The following is a 21,673-nucleotide window of genomic DNA, read 5'->3' as shown; positions in this document are numbered from 1 at the left end:
AATGAAAACGTATTTAAACAAACGCCTACACAAGAAAGTGATACGAAGATCCACTGGAGATCCCAGAAGAATTCTGCTGGTCTTAGATCAAAGCAGAAGCAAAGTCCCGCCATTACAAACACCCAGAAGTCAAATTTCACGTTACTCAGCCTCTTATTATTAAGCCTTGTTATTGTTGCTTCCAAACATTTCCCAACTTTCTAAACGTGTAATTAATGACACAATATAGTTTGCCATTTTTTCACAGATTAATTTTCCAGATCTGGGGTGTTGGGGGAGGAGTGAAGATGGGAGGGAGGATAAGCTCCTGAAACCCTATTTTTAGTAGTAATGCAATTATGCAGGTACTACCACCTTAAAAACACGTGTGCTAACAGCCAGTTTCCCAGTCTCTCAGGTGTGACTTAAGAGACATGCTAGCAAGGGCTGCAATGTGGTCTCTCAACAGTGTTAACTGAGTGGGAAACTTTGGAATCAAAAAGGAAAGTAGTAACACATAGACCTTGAATAGCAACTTCCCACTTACCACTTGTAAGTTCACTGCAGGCTGTGATTTCGGCCAGATAATTTCAAAAGTAGCATCCCTTTGATGAAAATGAAGCAAGGAATTTATGGATGTCACAATTACTCGAGACTCTAAAGAGGACAGGACTCTAGTTTACATATTTAGGTGTGCCAAGTATACTATTCAATACATCTCCACTGCGTTAGAAAATTCTTGAAGACAAGAATGCTTTCTGGTTCTGTTCTGCATACACAAGTCCTTCCACCCTGACAAACCTAGGCTGCTTATAGGACAACTGGTCAATCTTCCTTAGTCACAGAGACTCCCCAGAGGATAGCAAGTGTCGGCTCTGTTTTATTAGATGATTACTTGTTAAGTAGACTGAAGGCACTTGGAAGTTTTCTTACTATCCTCAACTTCAACAAACAAGTTTGGCTTATTTGTACATCTCCTTGCCGCTTCTTTAATCCCACTGAATCCCTGTTCTCAAATTCATGCTTGTAATGGAAGACTGCTCTTCAGTTCGTGGTAGCCTTTCTAGATATCCAGGTCCTAACTACCTCACCCTGATAAATTTCATCTGCATTCACCCCCAACTCAAAAACTAGAGAGTCATTTGGCCTGCAAGTGCTCACTCCTTAAACACACGAGATTGAAGACCAGAGGCATTTTAAACTTTAATTTTGTTGAGTACAAGAAGAAAAACTCTACCATAGTCTCTTGGAAAAAAGAAAAATACTCTCTTTGAGTCACTGTTAAATAGAATAGCAATTTCACAGATTGCAAAGAATGTTAAATGTGGTAAATTCCCACGAGTGGTCAGTTATGAATGATTCATCACTAACAAATGAACAAAATTATTCTAATTGCATTATTACCTTATGTAAGCATTATACTGGTTGTTTTTACAAACATTATCTTATTGATTCTTACAGCAATCCTTCAAGCTATATATCATTACCTCAATTTTACTGATATACCTGAGAATAGGAGGTCAAGTAACTTTCTCAAGACCATATTCTAGTAAGTGGCAGATCTACATTTTAAACAGATAACTACACACAACAGGTGCTAGAGTCCATTAATCAGGCTTTTTTTTTTTTTTAAGTAACTCAAATGCCAAATTCACAAATGAAAATGGAGTAGGCTAGAGAGGAAAAAAAACTGCCTTATATTTAAAAAAAATCCTGCTGTATTTCATTTTTTGGAACATATTTCTCCTTCTCCACTGATCTCGCAGGTGCTGTTTATGACAACAAACACACATCTGTAGGGGTGATCTGACATACACAAGGCAGGACAGCCTGAACCCTCTCCCTATATTTAGATCCTTCTGCTCAGCTCTTAATTGAATAATTTAATCAGGACCCTGTAGAAGGGAAACACATCCATATTCATCACAGGCATCAAAGGAAACATCTTTACAAGTTATATCCTTTTACAAACCAACATATGGTCTCACGCCATTCTCCCAATTGTTGAACTCCTCCTCTGGGAAGAGCATGGAATTTTATTTCTTTTTATCACTTGAAAAAATCACTTCCCTCCTAATTCAGTAACACTGGGTGGAGGCCACTTCCTGCACAGGTGAGAGAAATAAAACTTGTCGATCTGTCACTGTCGGGAATTTTAAAGTTAACTATTTATTCTATGTACTTTGAAAACAGAAACAACAGGCAGACTCAGTCCAAAATAAGAAATCAGGGCACATGTCCCACACTTTCAAATAAAACCCCTACAATTTTTCTGTCATTGTAAAATGTTTTTAAATGAGAAAACAAGAGCCCTTCGCTTGGAGTGAAAGCTTCCACTTAGAAGATGTACTCTGAACAAAACACCTCTCTGAGCTTCAGTGTGCTTTTCCACCAAGTTTTGATTCCACCACCTATCCTGCTGGGTTGTTATGAGGCTCAAATATGAACATGCAAAACTGATCTGAAAATTACAACATGCCAAAAAATGTAATATATTTTATTAACAGTTTCACAAATAAGGAACGTAATTTGAATACTTTGTACATACAAAAAAAAAAGAAGTTTCTGTCCTAGTTTTGTCCGTCCCGTGAAGTTCTAACTTTATAAGAAAGAGCGAGAGAGAGAGGGAGGGGGGAAGGAGGGAAAAGCACTGGGGACACAGCACTGAACAAAAGAGACAAAAAGCATATTTTCAAAAGTCTGTGCCTTCATGAGACCTACATGCCAGTGGTCAGGGAAGGCCTTACGAAGAGGGTGATATTTGTAGAGAGGCCTAGAAAGGTAATGGGCTGAGCCACGTGGACAAGTGGGACAGGACACTGCAGCAGGGGGAACGAGGCAAGGGGCAGGCGTGAGAGTGGAGGTGGGCCAGTTAACGGGACCCGACCCACGGACTTCCCAGCCTGCACTCTGAACGGAGCTGGGGACCACAGGGGAGATGTGAACAGAGCTTGACAGGATGACCAGGGGTTGGCGCCCTGAAAGAATGAAGGAGGAAGTAGCAGGAGTGGTGGCGGTTGTGGTAGTGGCAGCAGAAAGAACAAGGGAGACCAATTCGGAAAGCTATGGCAATTGTGGTTTGAGAAGGTCAAAGGTTTGGATCAGTGTGGCAGAACAGTCAGATCCTGGATATATTCTGAAGGTATGGCCACGAACAAATACACTTTATTGCTGAAGTAAATAAAGAAAATAATTAACCATAAAGTTGGGGAAATCAGTTTAATTTTTAGACACACAAAATCCCATATGATGGAACTATGAGGCGGAGTCTCTGAGATGGGGTCAAAGGTCACCGGAGAAGAAGTCTAAGAATTACTACAGGAGCAGTAGGGAGGGAGTAACGACTGGAAGTTCAAATCTCTTGGGAATGAGGGTGAATGATGGGGACCCGGGCAGTAAAGCACTAACGAGGAAGGAAAGTGAGAGGTGTAATCTGACATGATATTCAAAGCTGGGCGTTTCTACGGAGGATGGAAGAATGGTGTGGTGGCAGTGAACAGGGCCCCCCTTGCAGGCACCATGTTAGGAAGGTTATGAGAAGGAACAGCCACGCCTTGAGACAGCTGCAAGGGAAGCAACATCCTCAGATGGACACACACAAACATATTCATGTTCTAAATAACCCAGATGTCTAACAATAATGGAATGATTAAATAAATTACGGTACATCCGACAATGATGTAACTGTTAAAAAAGGAAAAAAAAAAAAGACAGACTTTCATGTCTAAAAGGGAAAGAAAACCATACCATAAGTTAGAAAAAAGTTGCAGGACAATAGATACAGTAGGTCCATTTCAATTTCAGTAACACAAATAGAAACAAAAACTGTACAGGTATAATAACATAGGTGTATTTTTAAAGGCCTGGAAGGAAATGCACAAAACCAAGTAAGTGGTTCCCTTAGGAGTGAGCTGGAAGGAGGGGAGTGCAGAACATTTTTACTTATAACCAATTACTGTTTTCGATTTTAAAACCCCGGTAACAAAAATAAATAAAAACTGAAGAGGGTAACATTTATTCTACATTGCTCTATAAGACAGTATTATGACCAAGAGGTGGCAAGATTTATCTTTTTATAAAGGAAAAAATAATTGAAAGTATTTCTGCACAGAGTGGAATTTATCATTGCACTGGGATTTTTAAGAGAAATCTATTCCTGTACTCAGAGTTGGAATATATGACTTAATTCCGGGTGAATAGGATATGGGTGGGAATGTACTTTTTTATTAAGCAATTCAGCCACATGATCAAAAAATTCAATTTTACAAAATGCATATTATAACAAAAAACAATTTTTCTTCCCATTCTAGTCCCTTAGTCCCCTTTCCATTAACAATTCAAATATCTTTCAAACTTTTCAATGCATTCATTTCTTACCCCAAAAAAGTTTTGTATTATTCAAATATCTTCAAAAGCAATTTGGTCCTGTCACTTTTCCACTTTATAAATCTGTTACTTGGAAGAATGAAATAATTTCTAAAAATCCAAGTTTACACAAGCACTGAAACAAACATTGACATTAGCCAGGTTTCACTCTCCTCCACATGACAATCAATGACAGCCTGTCTTCGATCTGCCAAAAACTAAACTGGACTTACAAAGGTTTGCTTGGCCGCGTCGCAGAAAAAAACAACAAAACAGCAGCAGCCCTCTTCCAGAAAAGGACCAGCTTCCTCCAGCTAAGGGCTAAAAGGAACAAATGCAACATCTCCCAGTGGGTTGGGGGGAAAATGCTTTGGATATAAGCAAGCATAATGTACAGAATTAGATGAGAGCTGTACTGTAAGCCCACACTTTCTCTGCCTCAGTCACATGTTCAGTCTGGTCCTATCCATGAACTTTTCCACAGTGACTTACTTACCAGTCAGAATGGAAACACCTAGTGAAGCTCTCAGAAGGCTTCAGAACCCAAATTCTTCTCCCATTCAACTACTAGGAGAACTTTAGTCTTCACTAATTCACTACTTAATTGAAGAAATTCTTTAAGCGCTTAACACCAACATAAAAGTGCAGCAGAAAGAAAATGAGTATGGTACAGTTCCCACCACCACCAAGCTTACAGTTAGGAAGTGTGTCAGTGAGGGATGGCAGAACCATCTTATAAGGAGGACTGTGATAAGAGTCACACGTTTATCTAAGGAGGAACATACATACAGGGCGAATGGCCAACAATCTATGTTGTTTTCTTTGCCACGATTACATCTCGAATGCATCCTGGGCTTTGTTACCTACCATGCAATAAAAATACAAATTGAGTTCAACTGACTGTCAAGTAGTCACATCAGTAGGAACAATAAAATGGATAATCCCAAACAGCCTTAATAAAAATTAACCATTGTAGACATTTTTCCAAAGAAGACAAACAGATGGTTAACGGGCACATGAAAAGATGTTCAACATCACTAAGCATCAGGGAAATGCAAATCAAAACCACAGTGAGCTATCCAGTTAGAATGGCTTTTATCAAAAAATTGTCAAAAAGACAAGAAACAACAAGTGTTGGTGAGGATAGGGAGAAAAAGGAACCCTTGGTCTAGCCACTATAGAAAAGAGTATGAAGGTTCCTCAAAAAAATTAAAAATAAAAATACCATATCATCCAGCAATTACTGAGTATCTACCTGAAGAAAACGGAAACACTCATTCAAAAAGATACATGCACCCGTACATATATTGCAGCATTATTTATAATAGCCAAGATACGGAAGCGACCTGTGTCCAACTGTGGATGAATGGATAAATATCTGGGGTGCGCACGCACACGCACACACACACAAATACTACTCAGCCATAAGAAAAGAATGAAATCTTGCCATTTGTGACAACACGGACAGACCTTCAGGGTATTATCCCAAGCGAAATAAGCCAGATGGAGAAAGACAAATACTGCAAGATGTCACTTATGTGTACAATCTAAAAAACAAAACAAACAAAACAAAACCCAGACTCACAGACACAGAGAATAGACTGGTAGTTGCCAAAAGGGAGGAAGGTTGGGGGAATGGGGCAAAATAGGTGAAAGGCATTAAGAAGCACAAACTTCCACTTATAAGTGGAAATAAATAAGAAATAAATCATGAGGATGTAATATACAGCATGACAGATACAGTCAATAATATTGTATTCTTTGTAAGGTGACAGATGGTAACTAGACTTATTCAGGCGACCATTTCACAATGTATACAAATGTCAAATCACTATGCTGTACACCTGAAGCTAATATAATATTGTATTCAATTTTACCGCAATGAATTGAAAAAAATTACCTACTGTGTTTGGGATGCATTATGCTTTACCAAGGAAAGATTTTAATTCCTTATCAGTTTGTTTACACTAATATTATATACTAACATTGTTTATACTAATATATTCCCTGAGAGCACAGCAAATTCTAAAGAAATGCCTGTTCAAGATTCAAATACTGCTGTGGAAAATCTCTAAGTGGATGATGCAGTCAGTTAACTAGAATGGTTTTAGTATATTACAAAAACTTACAGAAGCAAACATATTTTATCATAGAAATCTCTCCACCTCTTAAAATTCTGACTGTAGGCAAGAAACGGCCTCAATAGAACATCTGAAACACACCAATTTCAGCCTCAACAAACTCTTGTCACCATCACTACCAACTTCAAAGGGAGGGAGTTGCCATGCACGTGGTTCACTGGATGACATCTTAGGAGCGCATCCATGGTCTCCATCATTTTCAACAGGGCTCAAGTGTTCAAAAAGAATCAAAAACCATCCTCATCTCACCACCACCACTCACAATGAAGCACCAGGCACTGTTCTGACACTTTATACCTATTAACTCTCGTACTCCTTACAAGAATCCTATAAGGACTACTTTAGAGATGATGAAACGGAGGTACAGAACGGTTAAGGAGCTTGCCAAGGCCACCAGTCCACCACCTTGCCCCTCCTAAATAACCTCCTCCTGGGTCTCATGTATAAAGCAGAAGGACGGGTAAGCAAGGATTTGCTTAGAGTTTTATTTTAATCCCTCCAATCTTTCCCTTCCCAACTTATTTTTATTTTCATTGTTCTTTCCTTCTTGATAACTTCCCACTTTCCTAGAACATGGGAAAAACCAAGAATTTTTATCAGGGCAGCAATGACAAAATTAAGTTCATTTTAATCTAAAGAGCCCAAAATAAGGATAAGAAGTCGTAAGCTACAACTCAACAAGACGTAAGAAAATTGCACCATGGCTTCACACCAAGGAGAGGCATATATGTGTCCAACTCTTAATATTCTTTTCTTATAAGTCTGTGGAACATCAAAATTAAACTCCTTTTAAGAATGCATCTTCTTTACATTCCCACTGATTATTCTTAGGGTTCTTCACTGAAAACATAAACTAAACAAATCGAAACAAAATTACTGGCTTATTTTTTTTCTTAAGGTAATACTTTTCCACTCAGACAAATGTAGAGATGGAGAAAATTTATGGGCAAAATAGTAAAATATTCATTTTAATGGCTAACACACAGCTGACAGTCACAATGCTATCTATACATAATGGCAAAAACTAGTACTCTGAACTCTGGAGGATGCAGGTGAGGGAATGAGCAGCAGAGGTGAAAATAAAGTAAACCGTGTACTGGTATTGTGGAAACATCGGCTGGGGGCACTACCACTTCAACTCTTATCCGCCTCCTCACCCCTCTCCTTCATGCTCTATGGCAGGGTTTCTCGGTCTTAGCATTATGGGATGTCAAGCAGCATCCCTGCCCTCTACCTACTGGATGCTGGTAGAATCACTCTTGCCCTACCTCCCCAACATGTGACAACTCCAAATTTCTCCAGACATTGGCAGATAAACCACTGCTCTACTCCTCTCCACTCTGCCTCTCCTTTTCTCCTTGTAATCTAAGTGTCTCAGGCCTCGACACCTCTGTTTAGCTCCACTTCTAGATACTAGGACATAAGGAATTGCTGACCTCTTCAAGAACTGACAAGAGAAAGAGGTCAAACATACACATCCTTTCTTCCTCTCTTTTTCTCCTCCAACAAAGAAAAAGCAGGAACGTCCTGCTCAGTTGGTGGAGCGTCCAACTCTTTTTTTTTTTTTTTAAAGAGTTTATTCATTCTACAGAGAGAGAGACAGCCAGCGAGAGAGGGAACACAAGCAGGGGGAGTAGGAGAGGAAGAAGCAGGCTCCCAGTGGAAGAGCCTGATGTGGGGCTCGATCCCAGATTGCCGGGATCACGCCCTGAGCCGAAGGCAGACGCTTAACGACTGAGCCACCCAGGTGCCCCTGGAACGTCCAACTCTTGATTTCAGCTTGGATTGTTATCTCAGGGTCCTGGGATAAAGCCACGCTCAGTGGGTCCTGTGCTCAGCCGGGTCCCGTGCTCAGCAGGGAGTCTACTTGAGATTCTCTCTCCCTCTGCCCTGCCCCTGCTTGTGTGCGCACTCTCTCTCTAATATAAATAAATAAATTTTTTTAAAAAGTCAAGAACAAAACAATCAATCGTCAGAATTAATTGGTATGGCTTGACCACCTACAATGGGTAGCATACAGGGCCAAGTACTGCTGGGTATAAAAGACATAGTTCATACCCACAATGAACTTCAATCAAAATGAAAAAATCCACTCATCGAGTACCTACTGTGTGTCAGGCCAAAAGTTCTTAATGCTGGTGGACATTAAACTTGCCTGTAATAATTTTATAAAAGCTCCCCACCATAACCCTTGAGTAGAATCCCCTAGCAGCAGGTCCACGGAGTTCTGCGGTGGTGGTTCAAGTGATTTCAATGGGCAGACCAGGGGAGATCAATCTTGCGATCATAAAGACACTGCCCATTACCCCCAAAGAACTCAGTCGAAAGGGGTAATAAGGTAACCATAATAAAGGCTATTAAAACAAAAGCTAGACTAGACAAGATGGTTTGTACTGTTCATCAAAGTTAAAGATTTTTAGCGCAAGTCTAACACTGATGACCACTGATTCCCACCCTATCAACTGTATAGGACATACCTTATGAAGTATAGATGCTCAAAGACTGAAGGCCAGGAAACAAAAGCTCTACCAACGGCATCAGCCTTCCTTCTCAATCCCTTGATTGTAAAGGCTATCCCAATTATAAGAGAAACACCTTCAAACTAAGAATACCTAACATTAGTAATGATGGCTTGTTATTTAACTTTTCTTACTGTGGTCTCCTCTTACTGATAAGATTGCTTCTTGGAGGCAGAAACTGACGTGTACATTACTCTATCCCTCCCTAAATATAGCAGACACACAGCAGGAGTGTGCAAGTCGCTTGCGGAATTGATTAATATGGGCTTAACAAAAGGCAGAACCCCACAGTGAGGGTGCACCTTCTTAAAGGAGCCCTTCATGAAATACAAATCAGCATCTCACAGCCTGCACAATTTGACAAGACAAAACTCTTCAGTGTTTAAATGCACACAAATGCTATAAATACAGTTTGTGTGCCAACCATTTGAATGTTAATCAAGTTAATTTTGTTCACAGTTAACAGGAAAACATTTAAAACCAATCAAACATTCCCTCAAGCTTGAACAAACTCAATGGAAATCCTGAGCTCACAAACACGAACACAAGGAAAATAAAGAGGGTGTTATTAATCATGCCAGACTGCAAAGCCAGCAATGGGCAAAAAGCAAAACAGGAAGCTGTAACAGATGAGATGGCAAGCCATATACAATCTGCCATCCTGGGCTCCAGGAGGGGCTAAACCTAACGCACCATGCGCTGCCTTATTATTCCCTCGTGAAAAGTTACAGTCTCCGATAAAATTAAGACCCATTTTTCCAGGTGGTCATCCTCCGTCTCCCACCCAGCTTTTAAAGAGTCTGAGACTGACCAAGGCATTTCAGTTCAGGGTTCCTACTCACAGTCACTCACTCAGGAGGGGATGGGTACTAACCCAAGTGGGAAGTCTATAAGTGAGATAAAAGTCTCCCCCCCCCCAACTTTGAGATATTCACAGATCACCTAAGGGGCACCTGGCTGGCTCAGTCAGTAGAGCAAGTGACACTTGACCTTGGGATCGTGAGTTCAAGCCCCACACTGGGTGTAGAGATTACTTTAAAAAAAAAATCTAAAAGAAAGGAGATGGTGAGGCAGAAAATGCTGACAAATAATTCTACTCTGTCTAGCAGCTCGGTTAAGAACTCCCTTAATACTGAGGTAAGACTGAGTGTGCTTCCGTCAGGTATGGACCTCACCCACGGGCAGCATATGAAAAGCCTTTTTTCACACCCATGATCACTGTTAGCCTTGAGAGAAAATACGGGAAATTAAATGCTGATGCCTAACTTTTTAAATTATTTTCTCTCTACTACACAAGAGGACTTTTCTTACTTTGATGCCTTATAAACTAACCCATTTCAACAATCAAAACCGTATTCCAAGACTACCACCGTGTCTTCTACGAATAAGAAAATGCCACTATAAACAGAGTCTAATGCTGCAACTCAGGTAGGAGAGTAAGAGGCCCATTTCCATAGACTCTGTGAAGCACTGGTGTCTCTCAGCTTCATCAATCACATCAGCTGATTGAGAAACTGCATATAACTAAGAACCCTAATGGGCTACGAATCCCCCCACATTCTTCCAAGACTCTGACCCCAAAATCATGTCAAGGAGAGGAGCAGGTATGATCAAGGAAATAAGATGGAGAAGGCCTGTCTCTTGTAACTCTGGCTTATATATACCATGTACCTCCCAGTAACCCCAGCTTTGCTTAGGCAGCTGGGAAATTCTGGCTTTAATGAAAAAAACCCAGTTTTCCCAGGCCGATACTTCCTGGTACATTAAGAACAACACAATAAAGTAAACAACGTCATCCCTACTCCAGTGAGGAATCTGACCAGGACACAGGAGAACATTTTTTATTAGAAGCTAGCATTTCATGTATTTTTTAATCGTTCACATCCTTTACCAATCTTGTTTTTTAGGGATGCTGTTTTCCTATCGATTTCAGAAGTTTCTTAAACAGAACAGTAACTTGCTGCAAATATGTTACCTAAAAGGTTGTTATTTGTAAGTTCATGTTTAGTTATTTGTAAGTGTGTATTTGGCCACACAAATGCTGTCAAATCTATACAATTTTCCTTTATGGTTTCTCCCTTCCACGTTTAAAAGGGCTCTACAGCTGGCTGTTAATGACCCTCTCCTATCTCTTGATGAAACGGCACAAATCAATCTCCCCCTCTCCTTCTGACATTACGACAAGAATCCATGCCAGAATCTTCCTACACTGAGTGTGCATTACTCCACTGGAAAAAAAAACAAAACAAAACATAACACTAACGAATGCTATAAAAAAAGCCACAGATAAATTTGAATACTTATCTTTAAAAGCTCTGGGCAATTTAAGTAACTTCTTTAAATCATTAAAGGGCATTCTTCTCTTAGTTCAATTACTATATTTTTCTCAAAAACCTTTATCTACAATAGTCAGGGAAATGCTCCATCTACAAATTCCCAAACTTGATATTTCACAATTTCATTACCAGGATTCCCATTGCTTAACTCTTCTCAATTCATTTACGTCCATTAGACTCCTTATAACCTGTGACCCCTTATCTAGATTGGATTCAATACCGCTCTCATTAACATTCTAGACTCTAAAATCACATTGATTTTTATAAACAGCTAACGTTTTCTGAATGCTTACTATGCACCAAATCCTATACTGAACATAAAATGCACCTTCCCTCTCCATTTTAACACCTCTGAAACCAAGAACTTTACAATCAATGGTAAGTCATACCTAATTAACGGGTTTTTTCCCTTGAGTAGTACATGAAATAGTGCAATGAAATAATTAGCAGCATCTTAATTAGATGAAATATGTAAGTATAACTCATTTCATCTTACTATCAATCCTGAGGCTAATACTATTATCTCTATTTTTCAAACAAAGAAAAGCTGGGTACGAAAGTGAATGGTAGCTTCCCCCAAAGTTACAAAAAAGTAAGTGGTGGGGCTTAGACTTCAACCCAGGCAATCTGATTCTAGAGCCTCGTCTCTTAAGTGACCTGCTTTGCCTAGGCCAGAATCATCTTCACCAACATTTCTCTCCAATCTTACTATCAGGCCATCAAGCTATCCCAGAAAGTAACAATTACCTAGTCCACAGCCACATCAAACTTGCCACCAGGCTTTGCCCTTGCTGTTTACACTTTGAATTTTCCATTGATCCCCTGGCACACTACCTGCAATGGTTCTTTCAAAACTTCTCCGTTATTGTTAAACTTCCGATACCGTTTGCCGAGTCGCCCACCTCACCATCCCAGGAAGGGCCTCGTCTCCCACACTCCCGCGAAAGTCAGCGCAAGCTGCCACAAGCTCTGCCACCTCCTTTTTTCTAACTTGGACCCCATTCTGCTGCTTTCTCGGACAATTCTCCCCCTTTACAATGGTTAATATTCTGTCACCTGCGCTCCAGATCACTAACTCCATCACCTTATATTGCTCTCTGTCCATTAACTTCTTTCCTTCAAACCTCGGAATCAAAGAGATCGCATCTATTTTGAAATACAAGCCACTCGAGGGCATCTGAGAATCTATTGCTCATTTCTTAATATGCTCTGTGTCTCTTCACACCTGCACTCACTCGATTAGCCTGCCCTTTTCTCCTTCACCATGAACCATACAACATTTTCCCACTCTGAACCTACTTCTGGAATCCCTCTTCCCCAGGCTTTCTGGTGTCACTGCTCCTCTGACCCCGAATCTTTCTTCCAATTTCTTCTGCCATCCACTTTAAATATGCCTCTTTCTTCTACTAATTCCCAATTGTGGACTTCAATGGAAGACTCAACCCGCCAGCTCTTTCCTTTCCATGGTCCTCTGGAAATACCTATCCACTCCTGGAAGTTCAACCATCATTTCTAGGAGATGACTCCTGAGAATCTATTTGTGAAGCTCTGAGCCCTTCCCTAAGCTTTGGTTACGTATCTCCAACTTGCCTGTAAGACGCTTCTACTTAGATACTCTACCTTAATTCGACACGTCAATTCATTCTTTACCCCTTCCACAACCAGTTCGTCCCTAGTCTTGAGAAAAGACTTTATTAACTTTCCAGCCACTTAGGTTGGAAACAAGAATACTCTCTGATACCTCTCTCCCATTACTCTATAGCCAAACAACCACCAACTGTTTTTTTGCTCATAAAACCCATCTCATATCACATAGATAACTCAAATAGCTTTCCTACTAGTCTCCTGGCATCCAGGCCCTACCTTCTCCAATCTACACTGCATGTTCACCCTCAGCGACTTCCCCATGCTTCCTTATTCTGGCACTGTCAAGTACGCAAATTCTCACCCCAGCTTAGCCTTTCTGTGTGTCTTCCGGCTTACCATACTGAGCCCATCAGGAACACCCACTGCGGTGAGGCAGGGCTGCTCACCAGCCTCTAGATCTGGGCTGTCCAACAGGACAGCCACAGGATAAACACAGTTATGTTTAAACACAACGTAATTAAGATTAAAAAGTGCAACTCCCTTCAGTTGCACTGGCCCCATTTTAAGTGCCACTAGGGCTAGTGGCTATTACATTGGACAGTGTAGACAGCAAACATCTCTATCACTGCAGAAAGTTCTGCTGGGACAGTGCTGCTGTGGAGATCTCAACACTCAGGCTTAACCTCCCTGGTCCTCCATACCACTACTCTGCCTACAATGTTTCTCCCTTCTATCTATGCAAATCCACATGTCCTTCCATACCACAGTGGTCCTCATGTGAGTTGTCTGTGCAACTTCCTCCTGTATTATCTTGTAATAACTCTTGCAATGTTGTTGTATTTAATTTCCCATTTTTGTGTATCTTCTAATTATTGAGCCACTCAGAACTAATAAATATTCAAGGGAATAAATGAGCATATAGTCACTATAATACTGCATCAAAATTATCAAATTAATGGTATATGTAATATCCCTCTTGCATTAAAAAGACATGTTTTCTTTCAATCTAAACAAACAAAAAATCATGTATTTAGCTAACTAAACGACTTAATTTAATGCCTAATTATAATACTTGAAAGACAATTAGTTCCCCTTTTTTTTTCTTGTGGTGTTTGAAACTGGAAGAAAAAAACCTTAAAGATCTGAAATACTTCCACTTTGCATAAGCACACCACAAAGAAACCACAAAAGATAGACAAGGAAGGGAAAATGAATGAACAGTTTGAGTAAATATACCCTAACTATCTGAGATTATAGGAAAAAATATCTATAGTACGGCTACCCTAAAATTAGGGAGAAACTACAAATAAAACATTTAAAAATTATGTATATAAATATATTTTTGAATCAATAGCTAGACCCGTCCATCTTCCTCTTTGCAAATATGACATGGTGACTATTTATTTATATTCAAGCTTAACAGCATATAGATGCATAATTAACTGCAGTGTATTATGTGTTCTTTCTTTAAATTCAAGATTATTATCTCAAGAAAATTAGTTACGAAACCAATCCACCACACCATAAATCTGGGTTCTTAACAAGGGAACAAGGCTCCTTATTTGAATACTAGAACTGAGCAGAGATTTGGTAGAAACGGCCCGGTAAGGATTCCCTTAAAACTTCAAAAGCTGGATGCTTTATTTTCAAGAGGGAGTCTTGATTTGAGTTCTGATTTGAGCTTATAACAAAAACTATAAAGATGTAAAACTGCTCAAATACTACAGTTCCCAGTACTTTCCTAAAATTCTGATGTGATCACTGGAGTTGAACTATTTATGAAAGTCTTGGCTTTTTCTGTCTGAAAAACAGCCTCTCTTACATAAATCAATGTGCTACAGAGCCTGGTCATTTCTGTAAATCAGCTAGCAATGGCTATCAAATGTTACTTTTTTACCCAATAGGACTTGTGTATCTCTAAAATTGACTCCATCGTAATAGTGCATACCAAAATGAAGATTTTAATTTAGATTTTAAGTAATTACATTCATGCTACTTAGATTTGCTTTTTTTTTTTTTTTTTAAGGAAGTTACTCCAGAGTAAGTGTTAAAAATTCTTCAGGTACTTTTGCTGCAAATCAGATGACAGATCACCACTATTTGCACTACCAGGTAATAGCAGAAAAGGAATATAAAGAGCCAAGAGATTTCAATTTGGAGGAAAAGGGTGATGCCCCTATTTGTTATCAAAGCATCCCCTGCTAATGTTGGTACAAAAAGTAAAACCAGAGCTTCCAAGTTGTTCGACACATTGAAGTGCTAGGAGAGCGGCAGGCCTGGAGAGGACATGCAAGCCCCGCAGCCCTTCCTCTGTCCCTTCCCTGTGTACTTATTCCTTCTGCTGTCCTTGAGCTCAATCCTTTATAATAAACTGCTAAGTCTGGGAGAGAAAGGGAGGAGAGAAAGAAAGAACAAACAGTAAAACCGCATACAGAAGTACCAATACAGAGAACATTTCATCAGCCTCATTTTATGACTTAATATCAAATTCCTCTACCCCTCTGTAGGTAAATGATCTTTCTTCTCCTCAGACCTTTCCAATTCTCTCCCTAATACTCCCTAGCTCCTTCTTTAAATACTCCAAACTTTAGCTTTTGGTTAAGAATGTGATTTGCTTTTGAGAGTCAAGAGAGAAAATTCATATAGCAGAACTGCCTAATTTAATTTGATCTTGGTACAAACTTGGATCTCCCATTTTCTAGCAGGTCCCATTGATTAAAAGAGACACAGGGCTTTTCTTTTCCATCTCTAAAATGAAAAAAATCAATTTTAATCTGTAAAAAACATCTCTCTGAGGTTGTCAGACTTGATTCCTATTCAGCTCAATGTTAGGTACAAAAAAGTCGATACCATGCCAAAAATTATTCTTTCCTCCCCTCCCCAAATTACACTGGACATGCTCAGACCAAAGCCTTAGGAACACAATGAGCGCAGCAGGAAACGATAAACAAATGAGAACTGAACAACAGTAAGAGTGATCCTGGTTCTGGCTTTCCCTCTTCCAGTCACTTAGGTGGGTGACTCTAGGCAAGTTGGCTATCTTCTCTGGGCCGCAGACTGCTCAGCTTGATATGAACCGATGGGATTAGAAAATCCTCAAAGCCGCTTTTAACACTAAGTATCTCTGTTCTCTACAAAGGAAATTACACATCTTAATGTTTATGAACGCACTTGGCAAGGTTGTCCCATGGATGTCCTTCACCTGAAATATCATGCAATTTGGGTACTTGTGTATACAAGCTCACCAGGGCATATAAACATTTTTGGATTGGAGGATCTTTGGATTGGAGGATGGGAATGAGCAGATATTGGATCCATGGTTTCATCAGATTCTTAAACAGGCTGACCAAAAAAAAGGGGGGGTGGGGGAGGTTAAGAAAAACTGCAAGACTACACACAAGGAGACATTAAATGTGGGAAAAAATTTCCAGGATTCGCCATGAAGTATTTTCATCTCCAAGTACAGTATCTAACAGCTAAGAGAAGATTAATTTTGAGGAGATAAAGTGAACTACTAGAACTTTTCTCTTCACTACCATCAGCCTGTGATATTACAAAAAAATACAAGGTTCGGAAAGTGGCAGGAATTATCCAGAAAAGCAGAGATGAAAATAATTCAGCATTGAAATACATTACTTTTTTGTCAGATTTATTCTTCCAATTATGTTCTGCTTAAATATGTATAATGTAAACATTATATTTCTTCTTAAGCACTCAAAAGAAGACAGCAGGAGAAGACAGCCCAGGAAAGTACAACAGAGGGCAAATCTATCTAAAAGCCTTAAAAATAGGGCGCCTGGGTAGTGCAGTCGTTAAAGCGTCTGCCTTCGGCTCAGGGCGTGATCCCGGCGTTCTGGGATCGAGTCCCACATCGGGCTCCTCTGCTATGAGCCTGCTTCTTCCTCTCCCACTCCCCCTGCTGTGTTCCCTCTCTCGCTGGCTGTCTCTCTGTCACATAAATAAATAAAATCTTTAAAAAAAAAATAAAATAAAATAAAATAAAAGCCTTAAAAATAAAAGTCAAGTCATGTCCATACTGAAATAGTAAAACCCAGCAGAACAATGATTACTTGAATATTCTAGACAGAAAACATACACATATAAATATAAATTAAAAAAATATATATATATATAGTTAAAAGTGAGGCTCTACAGTCAGACTGCCTGTTCTTATCCCAGCTAAGATTATAAATCATAATCACTCACTAGTTATGTAGCCTGAGGCAAGACACTGAATCACGCTGAACTCAAGTTTCTTTGCCTGTAAAATGTGATAACAACAGTACTTAGGTAAGTTTTGGGGCTTAAATAAGGTATGAGTATTAAAATTAAGCATACAGTAGAAACTCTGAACATATTAACTACATGCTAACTCAAATTAGGGTCTATGATAAATATGATCCAGAGAAAAATCAATCTCATTTTATCCAGTACTTGAATTATCACTTCCAAACTGTTTTTTATTTTCTCAAGAGCAACTAGTAGGTGGAAAAATTACATCCCTTTCTTTTCCTGACCCCACAAACTCATGAGAAGTAGTAAGCAGAGAAGCTGCTGAAAGAGGAGTAGAAAGGAAAAGCCGAAGTAAAGGTCCTAGAGCAGCACTGTCCAGTAGACCCTTCTGTAATAATGGAAATGTTCTATATACATTGTCCAATATGGTAGCCCCTAGCCACATGTGGCTAGTGCTACTGAGAAGATGAACTTCAATTTTACTTATATTTAAATATCCATATGTAGCTACAGCTACCTTATTGGATAGCACCTCCCCAGATAGCACCTCCCGACCCATAAACTGAATAAAGATTGCCAGAAATTTCAGCAAAAAATGAGTCTTCTTTTCCTAAATTGTGCATACATTCAATTCAGATATCTGCTTTCAGTGGAGACCTGGTAACCGTGACTAGTTAAAGAAATAACATGCCAGCTGATCCATCAATACAGTGCAACTCAGTGCTAATGAAAGGATCAGAGATAAGAAGTATGTGGACCTCTGATATTTTAGAATGTCCCTAAGGCCACGTTAAATTCAAGCTCACATGAAGCCTGATTCAATACACAGGATTGGAGCCGCAAAGGTCCTTATCAGAACCCCCAATGCAAATGTCTCTCCACTACCAAATGGAAAGCTACTTAGACAATGCAGATTGAACATCTTTTCGTTTATCTTCAATTTCTTCAGAAATTCAGAGTTCTGTAAGCCTTTCCCTCTTTCAGAAACACTAGCGACTAGCGTTCCTGGGCAGCTCAGCCTTTCCACTATAAACAAAATCCATGTACCACCCATATCTGAAGTATAACGCCAGACCCCTGCTTAGCTGCCCCTGTAATATGGTTTAATTATGATGACTGAACTAATAGGCTGACATCATAGACTTTTACAGGCTGACCCCATGTCATCCTGATGTATCATTTTGCACCAGTTCAGTGCTGTAAATCAATTTAAGATCTCAAGCAGGTTGAAAAGGCTGGTAATGATGCTTTCTCTGCTGTCTCTGGAGACTCTACATTATACACAACTTACATTATTTATAAAGCCTCAATGATGCCTCCATTAGCCTTGTAAGACTACACAAATGAGATCTTTTATACACACACAGCCTGGCCTTGATTATGTAGGCGACTACAGCTTAAATACAGTCGTCTAATTACACCCCAGTTTCTTCTTTTTCCTACCTAACCAAATCAGTTAATTTTATCTTTAACCCAGAATTATTATAAATCAGAATCACAAACTGAAATCAGTTTTTAATAAATGTATGTGGGAAAATGGGACTTACTTAATGCTTTAATGAACTCAGGAAAAAATTAACTTAAATTCCAAGAGATGTAAGAGGTTAACATTCTTAATTGCCTAAAAAACGGTCATTTCTCTTAAAATGCAAAGGTCATCAGCTCTTCAAGGGTATAAAACCAATGGATACTGCAAAAAGGAAAAATGTATTTGGTTACATACCTATGGTTGGAGGGGTCAAACTAAATCAAGGACAAATCCCTACCCTCAGAAGAAACCCCATCCTGCCTGGATCCTCCAGAGGCCCTGGCATCACCCAGCTCTAGAAAATCATCTCTCATGACCCTGGTTACAGTTTCCTAAGAACTGCAATTTCACACAAATGTACACCACCTGCAGAGAAATATCAAATAACTGCAAATGGGAAAGGGAGGGGAGAGGAGGACAAACACCTTAATCAGTTCAGCCTACATAGGCCTGGCACCTACATCAGAATAATAATGATGCAAAATATTTATACTCCTTGAAAATGCTGGGGCCCTGAACATGGGTCCTGCCTCGATTTTTTTTTTTTTTTGAAATAGTGGTTCCAATATGGCTCAGCTACCTCCCATAAAACGTAAAGTGGTAATTATAAACAAGATGAAAAGTCAACATGGGCAGAGAACAGTTTTCTCATTGTGTTACTGAAAGTAGGCATGCTATCCACCACAGGCAATTAGAGCAAGAAATGTTCTGAAATGAAGGCGTTCTGTGATTGAGGTGCCAAGAGTTTCAGCAACAGGATGCCAAACTGAAATCATGCAACTTCTGTGTCATTAGTCCGAAACTTCAGATACAATGGAAAGAAGGGAACAGGAGGGGAAAGGAAAAGGCCGGTTGCCCACGGCACTCACGAACACGATGCTTCCTCAAGGAGATGGTGCTGAGACGCGCCTCGATTTCCAGAAGGGAAGCGTCCTACTGGCTATCCTGCACAGTAGATTGAAAAATCGTATGCGCCCCAAAATAAACAAAAGCCGCAGCTACTGTAGCTGTTAAGATCCGGCCGGCGTTTGTTCCTCCTCGCTTCCTAAAGTACCTCAAGGAAACGTTCTCCCTACAAGCCTACATGTCTATTAAGCAACTAGAAAAACAAGCCCACGTCTGTCTCTCACACCCACTCCCCCCGCCGTCCTGCGGCAACCACCCCGAGAAACACTAACAAAGACAGCGGAGTAAAGGCACAGTTGTTCAACAGCGAACTCACAAATACACATGCAGTGAGGCAATCGAATCCGGTAAAGGGAAAGGAATGAGACAACACTTGGGAGACGCACGGGGTGTAGGCGGAAGAGGGGAAAAAAAAAATTACGCGCCGCCGCCAAGCCTTTGAATAAATTAGAGGGAATTTCGGTGCGAACTTTCCTTGACCTCGACCCCCAAGAGGCTCGTTGGGGCTGAGAAAGGACCCCGCCTGGGATGCGGAGGGGCGCAAGGCACCGGGTGCCCCCCTCATGCCAGACCCGCTCCGCGAGGCGCCGACCGCGGAGAGAGCAGCGCCCGCCGCAGCCCTCCGACTCCCGGAGGGGTCGGCCGGGCCGGCGCGGGACAATGGGCCCGCGGGCAGCGCGCACGGGCCTCGGCCCGGCTGCGGAAAGGGAAAGAGAAACGGGGAGCGGGCGGAGGGGGAGGGCGGCAGGGGAGGTCCCGCCGCTGCCAGGGCCGGGGGCGAGGCTCGGGACCGACGAGCGCGGCTTCCCCACCGCAGACCCAACAAAGACGCGAGGGGAGCCCCGGCCGAGCCCTGCCTGGGCGGCTGGGCGCCGGAGCAGGCGGAGGTGGCAGGTTCGCTTCTCGGACCGGCCGGGAGACGCCATCATGGGGGGGGGGGGTCCACCGGTCCGCCCCACGCGGGGAAGAGCCCCCTCCCCGCCGCGGCCCGCGTCTCCGGCCCCGCACAACCGCGGCAGCCCCGCGGGCCCGCGCTTGCCCCACGAGAGGCGGCGGCGGTGCTGGAAAGCACTGGGAGCCGAGGGAGGGCGGGGACGCGGCAAAGGAGAAAGTTGGGTTCGAGTCTGTTTCGTTTTACCGGGTTGGCGGCGCGCCCGTCCGCGCGGGCGCACGAGTGGCCGGGCGAGCGGGGTCCCGCGGCCCCGGTCCGGCCGGCGGGGCGCTGCGCTCGCAGGGTCCCTCCCCGCGCCTCGGCCCGGGCTGAGCCGCTCGGCCTCTCCTTCCTCCTCCCGCCCGCCCGCTCGCTCCCGGAGCCTGGATTGATCTGGTCGCGCTGGCGTCAGGGAGTCGGAGTCGCCCAGCCTCCACTCCTCGGCTGCCAATACCCAGCGCACTCGCCGCCCGCCCGCACGCTCGCTCGCTCACACGCGCACTCGCGCGCCGCCGCCGCCGCCGCCGCGCGACCAGGGATCCTCTCCAAATTCCCGGCCGGGTAGCGCGAGCGCGGGGCCGCGGGCCCGGCCACCTCCCCCTCACCTCCTGCACCACTCCCCGTTTATTCCGAGGAGAAAAAAACATCTTTCCTCCCCCTGCTTCCTTTACTCCCGGTGGAGCGGACTTGGTGCATTATCCTCAAATGAAGTTCGGTGTTCAGTAGTTATTTTCTGAACTGCTCATCCCCCGTCTACCGCGCCCTCCGAACCGTACCGTAAACGTGGAGTGCATTTTTTGACAATTATTTTCTGAGGCTCTCCTTTTCATGTCTAGTTTCCATTGGCCTTCACCAACTTTCCGATGTTCTGAGAGCCCCAGAAGTTGCAAGTACCCAGAACTGGATAGCCTGGTACTATTGCATGTGCTTGTACCAAACCCTGAATCAATATATGTGTTTCGTGCCAGTTCAGTATCTAATGATTCGAGTAGGTGACCTAATTGTTCCAAATAATGACAGATGCCACAATGGAACTCAATTTTGGATCCAATTTCTACAATCTTTTATATGACACCAACCCCCTAAAATAAAAACAAACTGGCTCTCATCTAACCTATCTGCATAGACATTGAACATATCTTTTTGTA

General features: G+C 41.8%; 1 protein-coding gene across 3 annotated transcripts in view; it reads right to left on the bottom strand.

Moving 5' to 3' along the window:
- The window catches only part of SMAD1 (SMAD family member 1), a 75,486-nt gene extending 54,519 nt beyond the window's left edge, over positions 1-20,967 (bottom strand). Inside the window, exon 1 of one of the 3 annotated variants that reach the window (XM_026499423.4) lies at positions 20,733-20,967. The gene's annotated coding sequence lies outside the window, so the exon portion shown is untranslated. Of the gene's footprint in view, positions 1-526; positions 20,257-20,732 lie in introns of those variants that run through there. The other 2 variants (XM_044384347.3, XM_026499424.4) reach the window with 2 other exon arrangements.
- Between the last annotated feature and the right edge of the window lie 706 nt (positions 20,968-21,673).

The sequence above is a fragment of the Ursus arctos genome, unplaced genomic scaffold (genome assembly GCF_023065955.2).
Source record: "Ursus arctos isolate Adak ecotype North America unplaced genomic scaffold, UrsArc2.0 scaffold_11, whole genome shotgun sequence".
NCBI lineage: Eukaryota > Metazoa > Chordata > Mammalia > Carnivora > Ursidae > Ursus > Ursus arctos.
This window is presented reverse-complemented; position numbering and strand designations above follow the sequence as displayed.